Here is a 22,891-nt window from a genome sequence, read left to right as displayed (position 1 = left end):
GTGGAAGTGGAGGCTGAAACTCCTGTTGGCTTCAAAGGGAGCTGGGTCTCGCTCTCAGAACCCAGTTTTCAAACATCATTTCCAAGTGAAAATCATATTGAAACAGCCAAGCCCTGCTACTGGGACTTGGCACTTACAATTTGTTTCACGTTAAGCCACTATGGTAAAAAAACATGACTTGAGGTAGTGAGATGTGCTGGAGGCTCCCAGCAATGGCTGATGAAACACTGAGCTACTGTGGTGGGCAGCTTCTCCAAGTGCCTCCCTGAAGGTGACGGACATCTTTTATTCAGAGTAAATGAAGGAACAACTTCAGTTTGTTGGCTGATGGCCCAAAGAGTAAAAATATCTGTTTCTGGTCCTGGCTGCATGAAATGCGTTTTAAATTGCAGTGAGTTTAACAACATGAACACCAAACTCAAAAATTAAGGCTGGGAACTGGTGGATGAAGCTGGGCCTGCCTTGATGCCTCAGAAGCAATAAGCAAGCAGGTTTTAAATGATCCTAACAGCAGTGATGACTGGGAGAAGTACAAGAGGAAGATAATTTCTTTTGGGGCATGGTGCCAAGTGGAAAAAAGTCAGCCTTTGAAATCACTAGTAAAGAAACAAACCCCTCTGGATTTCTGCTGTGGTCAGGAGAGTAAGATTTTTGTACATGACACATATTCAGAGAGTGAAACATCTCAAGGGGGCCAGGGAAGGGTGGGAAGAAAATAGAAAGGATGATGACATGGCCATAGTCAGCATGGGCCAAAAAGAGTGGCCAGAAACACCAAGCAGAGTGAACTGTATCTTCAAGAAATCTATATCTTCTGCTGCCAATGGATTTCTGCAGAGGGCCTTCTTCCAGCTGTGCTTTTTTTTTTTTTTTTTTTTTTTTCTGCTGTGATAAGATTTCTCACTTCTCCAAAAATTACTCTACCTCTGGCTCTGACAATGACATGCCTGCATTGGACAAACAGAAGCACCATGCACTTCAGGTGTTCTCAAAGTAAAATACCAAATATTCCTCGCAAACTCTTAAACCACAGCACTAGAGGCTGAAAATGTGTACTGTGATTCTGGAGCCTATCCAATAGGTCAGAGAGATGGAGAGGGCTCAAGACATAAAAGCATTACTTTCAGTGGCTCTCTGAGATGTTTTTAAAGGTGCAAAAATAAGTTTGCTTTGAATCTTGGATGGAGACAGTGGACGAAGGTAATTTTGTTTGCAGTGGTTTATTTGCCCATCTCACGAAGCTGTCTGAGCTCGTTACAGTGTTTGGCAAACACTCCTGGTACAAGTTCTGTGCTGTAACCCCACTTGGGTCTTTAGAGCAGTGGAAAAGACAGATATTTGAAATCTTCTGGAGCACTGTAACCATCAGGTAATTAGCTGTAGCAGGCTTACAGCGTAGGAAAGGCTCACGAGAGCTCTGAAATGAAAGCGAAAAATGCCTCCTGGAACTAATTTTAGAGTGGCTTGAAGTGTTTAATACTGCAAATTATTGCCAGTGAGGAAACATCAAGGTACTGCTGGATCTTAATAGCAGCAAAGCAGCAGGAATGGTTCACCCTAAGCTGCCTCCTGCTGATGGCTAAGCAATCAGACACACTGTACACCCCTCACAAGGTGCAGAGGCAGCTATGTTTTGTTCCCAGTGACTTACAAAGTGGCCTGGAATTGTTCCTCTCTTCTTTGTGTCTGGGAAGGAGCCTTTATCAGCAATGCCAATTCAGGCCTACTTTGCAAACAGCAGAGAATAAGGAAGAGGAGACCAAACGCTGGGGTACAGACAGCATCTACCACTGCATCATGCTGGATCCCTCTTCCATGGGGATCTCCATCCTTCAGAAAGCAGGGAAGGGTTTGTAGAGGGGCACAAGAAGGCAGAGCACTTTACTCCTTCATACCTAGGACCTGTCTCATTTGGAAAGATGTCTTTCTGATTCCTTGCTCTGCTCATGAGTCCTCATTAATGAAGCTGAGGAGATTGGATTTATTCTTTCATCCCTCCAGGAGTCAGTTTCTCCCGTGTGGAGAAAATAAATGTCAACCTTGTGAGGACTGCTTTTAGCGATAAGAAATACCAGATATGAGACCAGAAAAAGATTTCTTAGGGTCTTAAGCCCTATTTGCCCTCATACAGATCTTCAGCTCTGCAAACCCATTCTATATTTTTACCAGACATCTTCTGAGGGAAAAAAGGAAACTCCATGTCTCCTCCCAAAGGGAAGGTACTCAAGAATCCTTTTGCTATGATGGTTAAAAACCCCTTCATTTACCTTCCAGACAGAATTTATCCATAGCCAATTAATACCCTTCTGTTATTCTGCCAAAATATTCTTGGATCTTTAATAAGTACTCTGTCTAGCTCTGTGGAAGCTCTGCAATTGATTGCTACAGAACTTAGGAGTTCCCTTTTCCACAAGCCATAGGAAGAAGTATTAATAACAGAATGTGCTGTAATTCCCCATGCAAATTTTGCAGGAGCCCATCCAGGTGTGTGCAAGAATCCAAGCATTAATCTCAAAACTATTTCCACTACCAGCCTTCCCAGCTGTAAAGCTTTTCTCATCATTTAAAAACAAAGGAGAGGTAACAAGCTACACTTTAACATTTGCTTGAAAATTCTTTCCCAAACAGGAGAGCTGCAGTGTCTTTCCAAAACCCACCAGGCACCAGGAAACATTTCCTTTGCAGAGACCAGAATGAAGATCCTGCATATTTCATTGAACAACAAGCATTTTTGAACTCAGATTTTGTATCTTTTTAGGCACAGGTATCCTTTTGCACATGCACCCATTAGATCTGCAAACCCAAGTGATCGAAACGTCAGAACTAAGGTTAACCATAAACCCCTATTCATCTGCATTATGAGTCACTCTTTAAATATAGAATTATGCCTTGTTTTCCAGATTCTACCTCAGGATGGACAGTGTTCACTTAATGAGCAGATATTCAATATTTTGTTTCAGTGTCATTATTCAGCATGTGGCTTGAGGCCTCATTTACCACATACTACTCCAAACCTGCTTGCAAGACACAATTGCTAATTTTCTTGTGTGTTTTTCTAGGGCTCTTATCAGTATGGCATATGAGTGCTTCACAACCCTCATTTCTCCTAACAACACCCTCTAAGACGAGAGGATATTATTATTCTTGTTTAACAGATGGGAAACTGAAACACAAAGAGATTCAGGTCAAAACATTCTGCTAGAGATGGGTCCCCAAACTGAGATGTCTGGGAATTGATTTCTCAGAATGTTTAACGTTGTACAGCTTCATATGTCAGGAGAAATAGCACAGGCAGTGTACTCTGCAAATGGAAACGCAGGAAGCAAAATAAAATTAATAGCCAGTTGGGAAGAATTTAGTTCAAATTGACTTCTCTGAGACTGGATGAAAGTTTTGCAGGATTCAGATGCTTGAACCATGAGATCTCACATTTTCTTTTCAATTCTCTGCCTTTTACTAAGCTCTCCCTGCTTCCACAGCAAATACAGGCAAAGTCCGTCAGGCATCAGCCTCCTGCTCTCCCCAGCTCTGACTCATGTCCTGAGCTGCTCCACCTTCTGAAGTGAATTAGACCAGGGTGCACTGCTGAATATAGCACATGGTCAAGTAATTAAAGACTAGACCAAGCACAGGTACAAAGGGAAGCCAAATAAACACTTTGCAGGAAACCCTAATTTCATGATTTCCCGATACCCATTTCTAAATAATAAGCTTTTCAAGGAGAACAGTCCCCCTTATACATAGGTATATATATATAAAATATAAATTTTATATACGAATGCAATTTTAAACTAAAATATGAATGTATTTTATGTATGATAAATATAATATATAGGATAAAAATGTTATTATATATGTGTAATAATATAAACTCATGTATAATTATACTCTTGTTCCTGATTCAAAATCAGTCAAAATTTGCCAAAGACTGCAAAAGGTACCTGGCATGGTATATTATGCCCAAACGATTATAAAGTTTTCAATTTAAAATTAAAGGTGAACAAAAATCTTCCCAATAGGTTTCAGTTCAGCCTTCTGACTGTGTCTTTCAGGAAATCAGGATACATGTGCCTGGGTAAATCAGAACCACTTGTATTTTATAACATTCCCTGCTGAAGGAGTATGTAGAAGCAGAGCTCCAAATTTCCAGTATTCAGGAAATTCAGTTATTTCATAATTTCATTTCATTCTGAATCGAGAGAACACCTATGCCTCCCTTGCCTCAAACTTCCAAATTCCCTTAAAATTTTATTTGTGTTGGGTTGAAACTGTTCTAAGTAAATCAACCAGAGCTGATACCAGCACTGGAAATTTTAATGTGAGTATTTGGAGCTTGACAGAATTACAAGGAAATAAAGTAGCCTGGAAAGTTTCAAGCAATCCTAGTTACAGGTACGCCACCAGCTATTTCTAAAATACCACTGCAGTAGCATCTACATTTTGCAATAAAAAACTTATTAAGTGTGCTATGTGTTATTTTCAATACAGTGATACTCAGGAATGCATCCTCATTTTCCAGGTACTTTTACTGTCTCTCCCACTTAGAGCAGAGTGAGGAGTGGAGCTCTGCTCTTTCCTCACGCACAGGTCTGTCTCATTTCATACACTCATGAAAGAAGAGCCGAATTTGAACTTTTTTAACCTAAAGGACTGACCACCAACTTGTGTAAGAAGGAGCAGCAGCTCTGAGCTTCCCATACAGACGCAGTGACTGCAGCAGGCAGAACCAGCCCGCCTCAGCTCCCAGCACAGAACACACACTTGTGGGCAGATCAAGGGGGCTTTTAAGAGATGAAACCAGGGTTTGCATTAATTAAATGCCATAGAAAGTTAGACAACCTGGCAGTTTTGCTGATTAATATTTTGTTCATTGTTTTCTTATCAAGGGGACAGGCAATTTGACTCAGTCACCTTTTGAAGGATACGCTGGGGCTTGTGTGAATCTGGGCTTCTCCCAGTTCTCAAAGGAACAGTCATGAGAACTGTTTAATCAAAAAAACCCCTATGTCAGGATCTTCTATTTTGAAGGGAGGTGAGAAATCAGAATTCAGCACTCAGCTCAGAAGGGCTCTTTCCGTAATGCTCGGGGAGTGGAAACCGCTCAGCGTGGCAGCTGCCAGCAGCCAGCAAGGAATTCCCCTGTCATGAGGGCCATGACTCACACGTGCCCCTGCTGCTCCTCTCCCTCAGATGTAGGGGCCATACTTGTGGTCTGGGATGTGTCAGGAGAAAGGACCTGGCAGAGCTCTCCTCTGTTACACAACCTCGCTGTCCCTGCCCAGAGAGGCACGGTCCACCCAGGGCAGGGAGCTGCTGCAGGTGGCATGGGCTACAAAATCCTTTTGCAGCTGATATTTCCTTTCTCCCCTCATTTTCCTTAATCCTCTGCTCTTCTGGAATAACCAGAGTAACCCAGTCAGCTCCTGAGCAATCACAATGCTGTTATAAAAGTCATCCCATAAAAAAAGGATTTTTAGCATGGGTTTCAGCGGTGTAAAATGAGGCTCCACACAGAGCAGAGCTGACACAGGTACGGAGGTCCCTCATCAGTTTTGCTCAATAAATTCACAGCAGAGCTGCTGCCACAGCAGCATGAGCAGTTTGCAACATTTGTATTTGTGCTCTGGCTATTTATTACTGTGTTTTTCACAAGCCCTTTTAATGCCTCCAGGAGTAATTTATGGGGACAGAATAGCACGAAAAGAGCAGATCCCACTTAGTTAAATCTCTGGATGATGAAAATCACATGAGAAGAGCAGGTTTCACATTGTTTCCTCTCCATAAATGGCTTTCTGAGGCAGTAAAAGCCATGTAAAAGCAAATATAAACACTGTACAAACACCAAGATATTCAGGTTTGTTTGGACTTATCCAAACACTGCCCAGAGATTTTCAGGTTTATTCAGGTTTGGGCTCTGTTTTGTTAACTCATTCCATGAAACACTGCAGGCTGTAGTTATTCTTAATATAACCAACTAGATATATGCACTAAAATTTCTTTTAACTAATTTTACTGCACAAGAGGATTACTTTAACAAAAAAAATTCTTATATATAAAGTATAAATCTTGTTACTTTTCAGATTGATAAGTAATGTGTGTGACTGTGGTGATTCTTTTTTCCTTTTTTTTTTGTTCTTCATTTGGCAGTTCTCACAGCTTCTGCTCCAGCACATGAACCAGACTGATCTGGACACCCAGGATGATCCAAGTTTCCAGCAACTGACATGTTGGTTATTAATTTTATAAAATAAGCAAATTAGTGAAGCTTGACTAACAAACTTTTTGATCCAGTGAACACTCATTTGTGCAGTCACATTAGGAATCATAACCTTTTAGTGCTAAGAGTAATAGCAGGGACATGCAGAGGTCACCAAGTTCCCTTCCTAGGGCTGGGGGTATAATTTTGGAGGTATCTGTCACACACAAAAGTTTGAAATGACATGAAATTTCTAAAATAAGTAGCACTTGCCTGTAAAAGGCAAATTAAAAAGGTTTCTTTGCCCTGTCTTTTTTCATTAATTAACATTCTGACTCCCTAATGAAGTTTCCAGATAAAGTCATACAATCGCAGAATGGTTTGGGGTGGAAGAGACCTTAAAGATCCTCTTATTTCAACCCCTGCCATGGGCAGAGACGCCTTTCACTATCCCACTTTGCTCCAAGCCCTGTCCAACCTGGCCTTGGACACTTCCAGGGATCCAGGAGCAGCCACAGCTTCTCTGGGCACCCTGTGCCAGGGCCTCCCCACCCTCACAGGGAGGAATTTTTTCCTAATATCCAATCTAAACTTACTCTTTCAGTTTAAAGCCATCCCCTCTTGTCACAGGATACAATGTTTTCTAATTCAGCTCTACTATATTTCATGTTTTGCCTCATGAGACCAAATTTATTACACTGAGGGATGTAATTTAATAGTATATTTTAAACAACCACGAGTTTACCTGCTTGGCTGCTCATTTTTCACAAAGTCATTACAGGAAGCATTTAAAAGTCAGAAAACTGCCTCAAAATTTGTTTGAGTAATCCAGGCTTCATGATTCTGCAAGAGAGAATGGAAAGTTAACTTGAGAGGTTTCCTCTGCTGCTTGTCACACCAAAATGCCATACAGGCAGGCAGATCCTTTACCACACTGTTTTCCTACAGGTTCATGGAGAGAAATCTCAACCTAGACCTTCATCCAGCAAAAAAACCTGCACTCAGTCTCACTTTCCTTCACTATTGCCTCTGTATAATCAGAGGAAATAATCCACATTGCACACAAAGCAGCCATCATTTTTCAAGTGTTTGCAACATCCCAGCCCTCCCAGACCCGAGCTGTGCAAAGCCTCAGGATTATTCATAATTTCACCAGCCTGATTCAGCAGAAATAACATGGAACCATTTCGAGTCACATTTAAAGCTGTTTATGGGTATGGGGAAAAGTTGTGTCCCCTGAACAAAATGTTGCTTTCTCTCAGCTTCATTGCTGGGTTAAAGGAGAATTAAACTGTTCTGGAACTTGCTTGGAAGAGAGGGAGCAGGGGGATAGAGAAGGACAATTTATCTCTAAATTACATTGCTATTCAGAGTAAACCACAGAGAGCTGTAATGGGACAAGTAATTTTTTTACATAGTATAATTAATTAGAACCCATAAACCCCAATTAAACAGCACTTTTGAGACTATCAAGTGGTGCATGTTTGAAACTGCAAATATGACAGTATAAGTACGTTTTTATAGCTGGGCACACTCCTCAGGATTATTTTCAGTGCTCTACTAAAATGGGAAATGGCACCAGTTAGGCCCCTGCTAATAAATCGCTTGGAAACAGGCGATATTAATAATCTTTATGGGGGTAGGATGGAAGCCAGATGGGGCAGGGAGGGAAGTGTGAAAGTGGCATAATATATTGGCCTGGAAAACATAATCCAGGCCAAAGCAGAAATGTAATCTTGGTGTGCATCAGAGAGGGCTGGGAATATAAAAGGGGAGGTGATGTCTGAAAGGGGACTCGCCCTGGGAGATCAGGAGGACGGCTTCTGAGGTAAGGAAAGGAACACCCTACAAGGTGAGCATCTGCATGGGCAAGGAAGCAGAGGAAAGAGATGCTCCAGGGGATTTAACAGCCCCTGGCAAGGAGGGGCCTCTGTCCCTTGGCCTGTAAATGGGCAATGGCGCTGGGAGCTCCCCGGGTGTCCCTCCCTGGAGGAGCCGTGCGTGCAGGCGATGGGACGCGTGTGCGCGGGCTCCGTGCACAAGCAGTGTGAGGAAAAGCTCCCTCTGCCCTTGTTTATTTACACGAGGCCCCGGTTGTGTTTGACTTGGCAGGCGGGAGCCCCGCGCCCTGTGCCAAGCGCTAATTCCCGGCCGCCCCGCAGGCCCTGGCGCGCACCTGACAGTCATTAGCGCCCGGGCCCATTTTGTTCTCACATTTCGGGCACTGACCCGCAGCCACGCACGGCTCCGGCAGACACTCCATCACCTCCCTGTCAGCAGCTCCAGCCCGGCAGCCCCTGCCCTGCCAGCGAGCACGGAGCTAATGAGGGCTGGGGAGAAGCCTTCACCTTCAGAGAGACGCCCCTCTTCGCACGCAGAGCGGCGGCCGCTCCACAGAGGCCTTCTTGCTCCTTAAATTATGACTTTGTTTGGGTTTGGAATATTTTATCCTTCAGAAAATAGCGTGATAAGTAAACAACTGGTGACAGCTGAGCCTTGGTGACAGAACCAGACATTAAATTCTAGCATTCCCGTTCAGCTGTACAATGCTCCTCATGCTAGCTACTCCCCAAAAGGGGCATCTCTATCTTATCAGTCACTCAGAAAATTCCTCCAGTCACCTATCAGCATAAGAAGAACATTTAACCTAGAAATGCAGAAAAACACACTTTCAGATGAAGGAGAAATGGAGGGAACAGCTTGGCTGGATAGAAAGCGTTGCGGCAAGGACTCGCAACATCCATGAGGAGATATGGGAGGAGTATCAAGGAGATAAGAGCTTTCTGCAGAAATGCTTTGCACTACATGTTATGCTCTGCGGAGGTCTGCAGAGTGCTGCCACATTCTTTATATACATGGGGAGGCTATTCAGCCCTTAGTTTTTAAGAATCCATTTACTAAATTGGAGAATCTTATAAATATTTGCGTTTCTTAAGTCTTATGCCAATTTATGTGCATTGAGACCCTTAAGCTTTCTCACCAACATAAATTATTCTAAGATCTGACTTCTTGCCAGCTCCAAATACTGTCGTTTTAGTTTGACAGACACATATCTTTTCTTTTTATCCACTTCGTGCACAATTTTCTCCATTTAATATCAATAGGGACAGAGACTCTAACAAGTCAGCAGTCAGTCCTAGGTTGCAGACAAGTTTTGGACTAAGTTCTTATGAACTTAAAAGGAAGGAATAAGAGACTTAAACTGCTGGAGAGCTCCAGATTTCCATGAGAGAGAACAGCATTATAATTTTTTTCTATGTCAGTCTCAAGGCAATGCACTTTTCAGTGATCCCTTACTAAAATTTATTTTTAAAAAAAGCAAAAATTCCAAACCAGCAGAGACTCATTTTGGATTTGTCTTAGAGGCTTTTTTCCAAATTTCTCTGGAGCCTGCATTGTTGAACGTGTGGTAATTTAGCACAAGACCTTATAGTCAGATCTACAGTTGTAGATCTAATAAAATGCTTATGCCATGTTTTCAGACATTGCAAAAGCAGTATTTTATCTGAAATATACTAAGTAGATGCTGATATTGACATTTTTTCCTGAGTCTGTAGAGTTTACACACAGCTTCTCTACAAGCCTTGTACCTCAGGTCTCACTTCTGTCCTCCTTAAACTGTTGGGCTTTTTGGAGGATAATTTCCCATTTGAAAGTTAAGGCACTGGTAGACAGGATATAAATGCACAGAAATGAAAATGGACCTGAGCATGTAAAAGCTGGGATGATTTAATGTAAAATATATAAGGTGCTTGCTCCAACAGCACAAAATACAGGTTTTCTTCCTAATAGAGGTTTTATTTTTCTTAGTCCAAAAAATACAAAGGTGTTCTGCACTGTACAAGGCATAGTGAGATGAAGAACCCACTCTTCAATTTAAGCAACAGACATGGCAAGAATAATCTCTCTGGACACTGCAGAACTGGACATTTAGTAGAGATTCATGCAGACACAAACAGGGTCACCACCTAGTGAAGGAAGGACAGAAAAATTGCCTTAATCTTAAATCCCGGTTTAGTTATTTCAAGGAAAAAAAGCACATTTTAAGGAAATTGGAAAGCTGTGACTGCAGCAGACTCATGGTCTAGTTAGTTAGGGGATAGAGGCATGAAGAATATCAGCAACCATCAACAGGATGGCAAATGCCATTTGAATAGACATGTGTCATTCCTGTACCGCAGCCAAGGGAAACTACAAACACTATTAAAAGTATAAAGAGGCTTTAATTTACATTCCTGCTAAGGCATCTTTCTGTTGCCAGAATATTGCTAGTGGGCTTAGTATAAATGAGAATCTGGCCTTAATATTCTCAAACAGAAAAGTGAAATACACAGACATATTGACTTGGATTAGTATGCTCTGTTCTGTTAACCCAAGGTATCTGCATGGACCAAAACTGGCAGAAAGAATATGAATCTGAACCTCAAGTGCCTAGCAGCTTCAGTGAGCACAAATGATCTAAAGAGCCACTTCCTATGGCAGCAAAATCAGGCCTGTAGAATCATAAAGGTTGGAAAAGACCTCCAAGATCATGGAGTGCAACCATTAACCCAGCACTGCCAGGTCCACCACTAAATCATGTCCCGGAGTATGGATCTAAACATTTTCTGCACACTTTAATATTGCTTATTTACTTTATTTTTAGCATCACATCCCCCAGCCACACAGCACACAACTCAAAACACTGTCTACTTCATTTTACCCCTGCCGTGGCAGCAATCTTGGTGCTAAAGTCAGAATTCCAACACCCACCTAAACACAAGCCACCCAGGAAGATCCAATACTTGATAACAAACTTCAGACTTCTAACGAAAAAGACAAAAAGCCTTGAATACCAGCAGTGCCTGGAGAGGAAGTTGTGTCCTTTGCTGGAGAGAGGCACAGCAATAAACAAAGGACAGCAATCCCTGCCAACGTGACCAGGGGCAATACACACCAGCCAGGAGCTGGAGGAACTTCCTCCTATCACCAGAAGCATCTCTACACCCTGCCCATTAGCCCATTTTCAGCTGTGGCCCATTCCAGATGTTCCAGAGGAAGAGGGAAGAACAAACCAACCCAGAGGCCAAGTTAGGCATGAAAAGAGGGATGAAAAAGACAAAACACCATCTCATGCTGTGAGGAAGCCCTCCGGCAAAGGGATGAGGTGTGTTTCAGGCTCTAAAAAGACCTTTTCACCAAAAATAAAAAATCATCATATGAAAAACACAGGAGGGAGAAAGGTAACTCCAAACACATGTAAGCAAACTGGCAGGGGGGTTGGAACTAGATGATCTTTAAGGTCCATTCCAACCAAAGCCTTTCTATGATTCAATGAAAATGGGCAAAATTCTAAGGTGTTTGAAATCAATGGCAAATCCCTCAAAATTTATTTGTGCCAAGATTTTGAGATGAACACATTTAAGTAGATTCCTACATTTATTTCTAAATAAGAGATGTGTAGCTCTTGAAATGTCTTCTTGGGATGTGCTAATTTTGATAGGAAAATGAAAGGTGCTAATTTGTCCCTGTCGCCATATAATATTAAACAGTTCAATGTGGGCTGATTTTGGAAACAGCACATGGCAGACACACTTAAAAAAATAATTCAAAAGGTACTGAAAGAATAATCTTTTCCAAATCTGTCAACAAGATTCTATCCACTGAACCTGGCAAGAAATCTAGCTTATTTTGGTAAAACAATCATTTTTGCTCCCCCAAACATTGTAAAATAAGAGGGGTCATGGAAAGAAAAGTGGGAACATTAAAAAGACCCTTGATAAATATTCAAGGCTGTGGTGCTGTTATCGTGGGGTATTTCCAAGGACCTGCACACAGGTTTTAAAAGTTCAAGTAAATGAGGAGGGCAGGAGGGAGCTCAGACTGCAAGGGCTGAGGCACTGCAAATTCAATTCACTGCGTGGTTTTGCTGTGAATGCTTTTCCAGCTCTCACACCATTACATAGGATGTAGCATCATAATGATGTCAACTCTTGGACCAAAGAACAAGCTGATTTAAGTTTTATGAGGGGAAGGATGAATACTTTCAAAGGAATGGTGAATCGAATAATACAGAACTGGTAGGATCACAGTTCAGGGAACTCATGGTTATGCTTTGAACTATTTTTAGCGAGGTACTGCAAGTTCAGGGATAGTTAGATGGAAAAGGCCTGCACAGCTCAAGTGAAGCACAGCCTCTCAAAGCATTGACAATTTGCTACCAATTTTGCAGGTAGAGAATCAAAACCTCTCTTCCCTTTCCCTGAGGGTGACTGCTGCAGCAAGGCTGCTCTGTGTGTGTGTCACTGAGCATCAGAGGCTGTGCAAAGCCGTCCCTCCCTGTGCCCCACCCTGGCACAAAGGACAAGCACTCACCTTGCATTCGAATCAGCACACGCCCCTCTCTGCTTTCTTCAGGATTCTCCAAGGCACAGGGTAGCAGGAGGGTGCAACAAAAGGATCCAGGCTCCCTCCATCCCTGCCTTGCCTAGAGCAGGAGCAGTCCCTCCTTGTCACTCTCCATCCCTCTCCCGAAGGTGCTGTGACTTTGTCCTGCCCACCCAAGGAGGGACTGCATCCACACGGTTTTAGCCCCAGCATTTTCAATCTGTAGGGAAACACAACCCCCCTGAAATTCAGATACAAAAGAAAGCACAGGTATGGTGGTTTTCAATCAAAGCCACTGCTGTTCCTGCAGTAAGAGCAGGTCAATAAAGACCTTCCCCCAACTCCCTTTGGAAAGTCACTGCAGATGACTTCTGCCAGCTCTTGCTATGTTTTTGCCTCCTTTAAATGCATACTTGAGAATATCCAGTAAGTGCAGATCACCAGGAACACACAAGGAATGGGTTGCTTTATAAGCTTTACTACAATTATGGATAATGTTGGAAATATATACTGTATATTTCCTGTATGGTGGGACTGCTACGAGCACAGAAAATCCACATTGAAGGGGATTTCTATGCAAGCTATGCAGCAGATGAAGATTGTATTGCAAGCTTGAATTACTGATTCAAGCTGCTTCTTTTCCTCTCCCCACCCACTTCTCTAATAGCTTTTAAACTTAAATAGCCATATAAGTTAAAATGTTCTTTTATAGGGTGAAATAAACAGATTTTATGGTTCAGAAACTGCAAGTTTAGAGATCAACACTTTACCACTAATTCATGCAGGTTCAAGCTAAGGAAATGGCTCATTTTCCTCTCTACAGTGTCTGATGCTTTTTTTTTTTCCTCCAAAAAATCCAAGATGCAATTTAAATTAGATGTTATGAAAACTCTGGATGCAGACAATGCTTTCTCTTAACAAAGTACATCTAGGTTGCTGCATTCCAGGTCCCAGATCCCATGAAATCAGAGGAAAATTACTGCTGAAAACCTCAGATTGGCTGGAAATTGGTACAAAACTTTAGAATTTATTGTACATATTATTGATTGGGCCTTAAAGCAAAAAAACAGAAAACATCCAACAAAATAATAATAATAATAATAATAATAATAATAATAATATCACAAGAAAGCTTTCATGTGCCACTCTGGAAATCTAAAAATGTCTTATGATTGCAAATGTGATTTATACTTAAACTCCTTTTTAACTCTCAAAATGCTGCAAAGAATATTTAGCCCCAGTCCATTCCAGTGGAATAGTAGCAAATACCAGGTCCAGCTGTCCCAGGAAAGCAGAGGAGAAGCGGGACTGACAAGCCCCATACCTTCCACAGCTCATTTCCATTACTAGAATTATCCATTGGAATTCATGGGTAACCCTGGCATTCCAGTGAGCCAGGGGAATAACCATGACCCAGAGATGTGAATTCCAGATGCATGCAGAAATAATTGGAGGGTACAAAACCCCAGGAAGATACAGCTTGGAAAGTTTGGTATGATCTGAATGCACAGAAAGTTATTTTCAAACTGAGAGAGCAAGAAGTGATTCTACTGAGCAGTGGGAGACTCTGCCCTAAAGAGTCTAAAGAAAAATTGTGGTGCCCTGATAATTTTATGAGAAAAATTACAGTGATTATGTTTCATTTGTCTATCTATCTGTTTATTCAACCCTCATCACTATGATTTTTGAGTGTCTCATATATCCAGTAACAACAAGGGCGTATTTTCCTTCCCATTTATCAGCTACATTAACCAGCATTTAAGTGGTTAAAATGGAGGTTTTGTTTCCAAGCAAAGATAATCCTGTTCCTGAGGACACCAGTAATGGTGGTATATGACAACATAATCAGCAGCACAAGGATATAAACAACTCCCAATTATCCCAAACCAAAATTTTTGAACATCTTGTTACATTTTTTCCTAAGGCCTTAAAATTACTGAGTTGTTATGGTTGGATGCTTTGTGGTGAATAAATCTAGAATAATTCCCTGGAAAGAGTGAATTGCACCGAAATTCTGTTAGTGCAAAAGACCACAGTACCAAGCTTGCCCTGGCTTTCCCATCCATGGGGAAAAAACCAGACCATGTTCTCATTGTGTGGGGACAGGAGATAAAGGGGGAGGAGCAGTGGTGATGTGATTTCTAGGAAGTGGGAAGCAGCTGCATGGAAAACAGAGAGTGCAATAAGAACGCCACAAACAGTGGGATTTCTTGCATTTTTGCTTCTGTCAAAAGGCCAAATTCCCTGTGCCTCCAGGTGAGTAACAAAACAACAACTGTGAAAAAACCCCACTGCACATGAACACAACCTGAATGGAATTTGAGAGGATCCATTGGTGCCGTTTCCCACACGAGGTGCTCGGAGGCACCCATCATGTCTCAGAGCTCTCACACAGATAGGAACACGAGATTCTGTGCTAGAAACAGAGATGTCACAGGACACGGCATCCAGATCTGAAGACAGATCAAAGTAACCACACTGACAGCCAAATCCAAGCTTGGGCTTTGAATATACCTCTAAAACATGGATGTTTTTGGAGCTAGAATTTGGGTTCTGTCATCCATCTAATCTTGAAATGGGTGGATCAAAGATGTTCCGTCTGAGGCTTAGCAAAGTGCTAACAGATACTTTTGAATAGAAATGGTTCAGTGAAATGCTCCAAGCGAGAAATAAATTTGTTGGTGGGCAAGTTGTGAAGCGAAGGAGAAGTGAAACTGGCTGAGGAAATTGCTGCATACCTGTTGATTTCTTTGATATGTTACCTTGTGAGGTTGGATTTATGTGCAACAGAAGTGAAGGAGAGGCACAACGTGGTTGAGGAATTGGACCAGAAAGTTGGTAGCAATGCCAGAAAAGACTGGAAATTAAGAAGGATGCCCAGTGGTTTGAGAGCTGGCTTGGAAACCAGCAGCAATCATATGTTTGGTTCTTCAGACCAAATTTCCTGTATGACCTTGGCCAAGTCATCTAATACCTCAGCTTCCAACGACTCAAATGGAGCTCATAAACCTTGTTAAAAAATAAGAAAACTTGTGGGGATGAAGGACCATGTCTCACCCATTGCAGCCTCACAGCTTGAGGTGGCCTGATAGAATCATTAAACAAAAGAGACTGGATGGCTTCCTGAATTATTCAAAATAGAAATACAAATATAAAATTATAGAAAAGAACTGCCTGCAGAATGTTTCAAGCTGTAGGGACCAGCCTGGTTATAGATCTTCCAACATTTCCATGCTCCAAGGAAGCCACACTCCTGTTCAAGCTATAGGAAAAACACACACAAAAAACATTGCACAACTCTAGCTGGCACTGGCATTTGCTCTGTAGATGGCACAAGTGCTAACCTTATTTTCTACAATGTTTATGCCAATGTAAAGTGGAAATAACTATAGGAATTAATCCTGACATACATATGTGAGACATCTGGCCACATCAACACTATCATTTATTCCAGCATGCATTTTCCTGCCCACCATTTTTCAGCCTACCTTAGTCAACTGCAGTAACATTTTTGGCCAGTACAAATTTTTGACCTGATGTCTGTGTAGATCTGAAAGGAATTTCCCCTTCAACACGCATGATCTTCCATTAAGCAAAGCCAGTTCCATGATTCCTGGAAGAATTAAGCAGTACAAATACCCTGTAACTCTGGATCCTTGCAGTTAATGCTTTGGTCTCCTTTTAAGGGATAAGAAGTTAATTCTTTCACACCTAGTGCTGGTGGGTCATTTGGGGACAGTCTTATCACTCCGTGAGGAAAGGTACATGCCTAAATAATTCAAAATCTCAGATGCTGCTTATTCTTCTGCTCTAACTGACCAAGTGTTGCGCAAATTTTAGAGTGAAAAATATGCATTCAGCCTTGCAAATGGACTTACAGCCTAGATGGGTTGCTGTGTTCTGGAAAAAACAAAGGATAAGTATTTACTAATCATGGAAAGCTTTCTCCTGCTGTTACACACATTCATTTCATCAATAGTGACAATTAGAGAGGGACAAGCATTTCTACTACTGTGTCATCCCAGCTTGGCCCACAGCACTTTCTGAAGAAGGATTTTTCTTGAGGCACAGTTATCTTTAATGGAACAACACTCTTGGGCAACTGTTAGTATAGAGTATAGAAGGGAAGCAACCAATTAAATACCTACAAAATTAGAAGCTGAATTTCTACTGAAAACCAAGTGTATATTTGCATTAAAGGCCAATCTTGATAAAGATATTTGGGCAATAGAAACAATGAAAGTAATCAAATTGATCAGTAAAATCAGAACACTGACAATAATGAGCAGCAGAGACATAAAAAAATTAAAACTGAGTTAACAACAAGATATGGATTTTAAAATAATTAGAAGTTGAAACTTTTCCTCCTCCTAATTATTCCTTCAAGCTGTGATTTTCAAACTTCCATTCAGCTGCTACTTAAGCCTGATACCTCTGAAAACTCACGGCTGCCTGGTATACCTGTGTTAAAAGTCCCCAGAAGCCTACATGGTGCTTCACTTACAGTACACAACTGCTCTGCTTGGAGAGGGCAAAGCTGTTGCCTTCCTGCTGGAAATGTCAAAGTAAATTGTGAAAAACAAGGGTTATGTCCTAAACCTTGCTCACTCGTTGTTTTACACTTTTCCATCTTGGGAAGGCAGCTCCCATTGATACATATAAGTGGGAGAAAACGCTCCGGTCTAAAACTTGCAGTTTCCTGCCTCCTGCAGAACGGTCACTCAGCAAAGATATCCAGGTCCATGCATGTCTCACATGTGTGAACATGGTATTTTCCTTTTCCAAGCAATGTCCAGCTGAAAACCACAGAAACCTCTTTAGCCACAGAGACATAAAGATGCATCAGAGAACATTCTCACAAATTACATGCATCTTTATGCACAAGCAAAGACAAAGTTAGCTGCCTCTCCCTGTAGTGTAAAAATTCCTGTACAGATTACACACCTTATTAATTCTAGACCAGTGAAATTTCCTCCTAGTTTATAACAAAGTGTTACATTATTAGTCAGGCTTCCCAGCAACTTTTGATAAAAATGGTGTTTTTATTGCTGTATAAAAAATACAAGGCGAGTTAAATGTTCAGTATTTTCTTATAAAATATTTAAGTTTATAAACTGTTGCAAACAGGCTGGTGTTTATATAATATTCACAGACATCTGTAATGCCTCTCATGAAAGCTAATGTATAAGCTCTTAGCTACTGCAAAAGGGTTTTAAAGATGCTCTGCCCATCTTAAAGTGTAATTCTACATAGTCTGAAGAGCTACTTTGATAACAGTTTGTTTTGAGCTTAATGTTTATTCCTCCCACTGCTGTCTAGGCTGAAATTTGCTTACTTTATGATTGAGGGCCCCAGTGCATTTAAAATTTAAATACCTGACTAGGACACACTTACTCAGCAGAAAGCACACACAGGCCTAATTTCAGGTACATGCTTACATCCTTTATGTCTCAGGACTCAAATCATACGCCCACATTATTTAACAGACAGAAAAGCAGTTGGGAATACAGGCATTTCTGAGGCAGAAGAATGAATCTCCCAAAGGAAAGAAGCTCTAATGACCTCTTTCCCAACTATTGCCCAAGTATCTACCACTGCTAAGAAACAACTGCTGCTTCAGGTTCTGAGTTGTTGTAATTCTTGTTGTGTGTTCCTGTAGATATTTTATTTTTGTTGCTAAAATAAATAAAACTACTGAGACTACAAGCACACAACTGCTCCTACATCCAACAAAATGCCAAGCAGAAGTGGGATTCTTCTCCCCCCATCAATAGACTGCCAGGTGTCATATTTGCACCTTGTGACATTTTGATGTCAAACACCAGGAAGAGTCAAGAATATTTATAATTTTGAGTGCCTTGTTTAAAACTGAACAATGTCAGAGAGACTCTCCTTGGATTTCTCCTTCAGTTCATTTAGAGGCAGCAGAGCTGATGCAAGAAGACTGTAAGTCTCAACCACACAACCTGATGCCAACAGCTGACCAGCAGAGTCTGAAGAGACTCGTGGCATTCCTCTCAAACCTATTTCCACTACACATCAAGTGTAAACTTGGATCAAATGCGGTTCTGAGCCCAAAGGCTCACAGTGAGGATCTCAGGTTACCCTCATCTGGCTCCACTCAACGTCTTCAGAGCAGTCCTGCCCAGCAATCACTTTATGGCTTCTGCAGATGGAGCATTTGCAGCATTTCATATTTGAAAAGGCCAAGTGGTTGGTGATCAGTACCAAACCACCAGCTCCACTGAATGACAGCCTTTCTGCTCCCTCACACAAGTCACAGACTAGAAAACAGCAATGCAAGCCCACAGCAATGTTTACTATTAAGGAGCAATTTCCATATCTACCTCTTTCTTCCCACAACTACATTTTATAAGTTCCAACTCAGCTGATTGGCAGGTGATGGTCAGAGCTGTGATCTCGTATCAGGGACAAGCATTTCTCACACATGCTTTGGGCCAGGTGAAGACAACCACAGGCTGGATGGAACTCTAGGTCTGAGGAGCAAGAACAAGCTGCAGAAATGGACCAGATGAACTGTAAGCAGGTACAAGAATCTGAAATGGGGATCACATGGGTGCCACACAAGCAGACCTCATGAAAGAAACAGCTCTGAAATTCTGTGTGAGCTATGAGTTCCAGGTGTGGGACCTGATGGAGAAAGGTTGACAGTAGCTCACTGTGTACTGGATAAATAAGGTGCACACTGACCATCTCCCCTGGTCCTTTCCTCATCCTTACCCTGTCTGTGCTGGGACTTTGACCATCTAAAAGTAATCACTGATTAATATGGTGGGAGACAGTCAAGTGCTACAAGTTTTAAAACTCACCTATCCCAGTCAAAAGACTGAGTAAAGGAACACAAAACATACTGGGCATACTCATAAATAAATACAGGTTGTGAAAGTAAAGGAGCAAGGGCAGCTGTAGGATACACTGGGAGAATATCTTTCCCCGCTACAGCAGACAGATGATCCCAGTCTCAGAGTTTTTTCTATTTATTTATGATGACTGATACATAGTTTGTACTTGATTTTAAGGAAAGTTACAAGGAGGAGTAACTTAATGTACTGTTTTCCAGGAAACGTGTGGCAGAGCTGGTATTCATCAATGTGGAGCACACATGACAGGCTGTCTAATGGGAGAGGAAAACCTGCACTCGACACCAAGTGCACCCAGAGAGGATTTAAAAGAGAAACTAGATGTTCTTATATCCCACTCTGTTACTCAATCAGTGCCCAAAAGTAACTCTAGCCTGCTTTTTCTTCTTTACATCACCTTTCTTTCAAAGGTGTGAGGAAGCATTTAGCACCTTCTGTTGTCTGCATCCCATGCTCATAGATAATCTGGGAATTTTCTGTTTTAACCACATTATGTATAATAGCCAAAAATGTAGGGGACTGGAGCTGTCCTCAGTGTATTTCCCCACAGCTTTTCGCCTGTGAAGATTTTTATGTTGTTCCTCTATGCAATTTACAGGGTCTGTGATCATGGAGGGGAAGTTCCATAGTACTAAAAGGCCTAAAGCAACCCCAGGACAAGAGCTCTTATCCTGTGAGAAAAATTTCAGAATCCTTAAGGGTTTATTTTTCATAGTTTCTACCCCTTTGTTAGGTGTAAGCAAATTATTTTTCCCCATCACTGGACAGATCTGCCGCCTTATGGGTCTGTGTCCTCAAGAAGATTCATCCTCTACAGTAAATGCAGAAACACCTAATTCCTCCCTAAGCTCTTGCAGAGTGACAGACGGAGCCAGTGCAGCAGGTCATATTTCTGCTAAACTCACACAAGTAATATTTCCTTCACAGATCCAGCCCTTCTGGAGCTCCTTCTCCACCCACATCTAAATAGCCTCCTTTAGAGCTTTGCAAGCCAGGACTGAGCAAACTGACAGGTCCCCTCTGCTACCATTTATACACTGCAGCATCATCTCTGGTATCTACACACGGTGGCCAGAAAGGCACCCACTCTTTTGGTAGGTTCACAGAGCAACAAAGAACAGAAACACCTGCACAGACAAAGAGCTGTTCTCAAAGATCCTCTGTGCAATGCTGGTGGCACTGAACATGACCTTCAAAAATTCATTGGGTAGTATATTAACTCTCCTCAAAGCATGAATTTATAGAAGAAGGGAAAAAACCCCAAAAAACATCAAGACTGAAGAGCTTTCCTTTTCAGGACAAAAGTGTCCTGGTAAATTAAAAAAAAAAAAATTTTAAAATAAATTTAAGTCATTATAAGCCAGGAATAGCCTGAAAATATTCCCATCCATGTCCTTTCTTAGTTAATGAGGGGCATTAGTTAACACTGCCAATAACAGACTGTTGTGGTAACTCATCACTACCACTACAACCCAGCTGTAATCAGACAGAAAGGTACCAAGGGTTGGCCAGTGCAATCATTACCAGACTGAGATTATTCAAAGAAAGAAAAAAAAGAGCAAGAGTTGTTTTTTTTTAAAAAAAGGAACCTTTGTTTATTTGATTAACTCTTCGCCATCTATTTTAATTCTTCCCTCTTCTTCATGTAGTCATTTTCCACTCATCTCTCCCAGCTCCCCTGCTTGCTTTGCTTAGCAATGCACTTCTTGCAAGCACATGAAAACTATTCCAATGGTACCAATCATGCATATTCTCAAAAGGCAGGCTTACCCTAAAAAGCACTCAGAGTCAGAACAAGATGCAAGACAAGTGGATCCAGCAAATGAATAGGAGGCATCACAGTGAGACAATTATGATGAATATAAATAAGCTGGCGAAAAGAAATATCATTTCACTGAAACATGCAATTTTGCTGAACCCAAAATCATTCTTGGAGACAAATCTGTCTTCAGAGAGCTTTCAGGATGAGGATTTTTGAGGTTGCGTCAGCTGTGATCAAAGAGAGCAACATCCCAGATATTTATACTGAGTCTGTCCTCATCCTGCAATGGCAAATCTTGAATGTGAGAATTGCCATTATCTGACCATCTCACGGTGCAAAGTTCACAAGAGCCATTTTTGGGAAGGAGAATGTTTTTAAAGCCAGTTAGTCCACACCCTCTCTTGCTTTTGTTTAGAAGTCACTGTGCAGCACTAGGTAGAAATACCTGAGCCGATCCAGCATGAAGCAGCTGGAGTACAGAGAGCAGCACAGACACGCTCAGCTGCCCAGAGCCATGAGGTGGAGATCCCCACCACCGGAGACTGCAGTGGGGGCAGCTCGGACAGGTACCTCCATACAGAACTGTACAGCCTCCTCTGGACATCCACAGCCTCCTCTGGACACTGCACACACCTCTCTGCTTTAGCCTGAACAGTCAAAGCTGTGACAGCTCATGGAACACTGCACATTTCTCACATGGTGCAGTAAGTCAGACAAATCCAACCACCCAAACACTGCCAGTAACTCTGGTTGGTAATGATCTACAGGATGAAAACCATCCAGCAAAATACAGCAGTTTTGAGGGGTTTATTGTGGGTTATTTCTTTTTCTCTTACTTTTTTGCCTATTTGGGAATTACTAATTGTTCCAAACTGATATTATTAATTGGCTCACAGCTCCACATACATTGTCAAACTGCTGGTCAGCTGGCGGGCACACTGTGCTTTCCCAGCAGATTTCTTTCACAGCTGGATTTGCCATCTGAAAGGTCCTTCCCATTTCCAGCTCTGCAATCCTTCCAGGCAGAAGGGAGAAGAGGAACAGACAGATGCCTTTCCACAGAGATGTAACAACCCTAGCAGGTTCTCAGCATGTCAATAACAATCTAATCAGGCTGCATTATACTGAGGGGAAAATGAGGTCTCTGACTTTGCCAGAACACTTCACACATCCGCCTGCTCTTACAAACACATACAACACACTCCAGTTTCCAGATGCAGATAAGGATAACCACAGCGTGGAAAACAATCCAAGAACTAGTCTAGCCAACTCCTAGCTGGACCTCAGCCTCTTTCCACCTCCTCTCCTTGCTCTGGAATAACAATCGCTGCCTGTAAATTTAATGAAATTTCACAGACAACTGCTCTGTGTTGATGTCGAAGACAGTGTCCTGCTGCTCTGAGCATACACAGGAAAGCTGTCCCACCTTCCCTCTCCCCCTGTCCTGGTGTAATCACAGGGAAAACTGCAAACCTAGCTATGCCCAGGAAGTAGGAATTTATACTGCAAAAGTCCTGATGGCACCCTGAGAAGGAACAGCTGCAAGGACCTCTCCTCCCTATATGCACAACCAATTGTACAGAAATGTCCTGCAGCTCACCAAAAAATAGTGCACCACGATTTTCTGTGCAGTCCAATTCCTACCAGAGCTCCCTCCCTGGGCAGGGCTGATTAAAGCTGACCTAA

At 41.9% G+C, this 22,891-nt stretch overlaps 1 long non-coding RNA gene across 8 annotated transcripts in view; it reads right to left on the bottom strand.

The window, feature by feature from the left end:
* LOC116452392 overlaps window positions 1-22,891 on the bottom strand; it is a 132,248-nt gene that overhangs the window by 53,912 nt on the left and 55,445 nt on the right. For 7 of the 8 annotated variants that reach the window (XR_004243478.1, XR_004243479.1, XR_004243480.1 and 4 more), the window contains 2 exons: window positions 12,551-12,782; window positions 6,942-7,039 (listed from right to left, as the gene is read on the bottom strand). This is a non-coding gene — a long non-coding RNA (uncharacterized LOC116452392). The remainder of the gene's footprint in view (window positions 1-6,941; window positions 7,040-12,550; window positions 12,783-22,891) is intronic. The other variant, XR_004243485.1, reaches the window with a different exon arrangement.

Source organism: Corvus moneduloides, chromosome 17, assembly GCF_009650955.1.
Source record: "Corvus moneduloides isolate bCorMon1 chromosome 17, bCorMon1.pri, whole genome shotgun sequence".
Taxonomy (NCBI): domain Eukaryota; kingdom Metazoa; phylum Chordata; class Aves; order Passeriformes; family Corvidae; genus Corvus; species Corvus moneduloides.
This window is presented reverse-complemented; position numbering and strand designations above follow the sequence as displayed.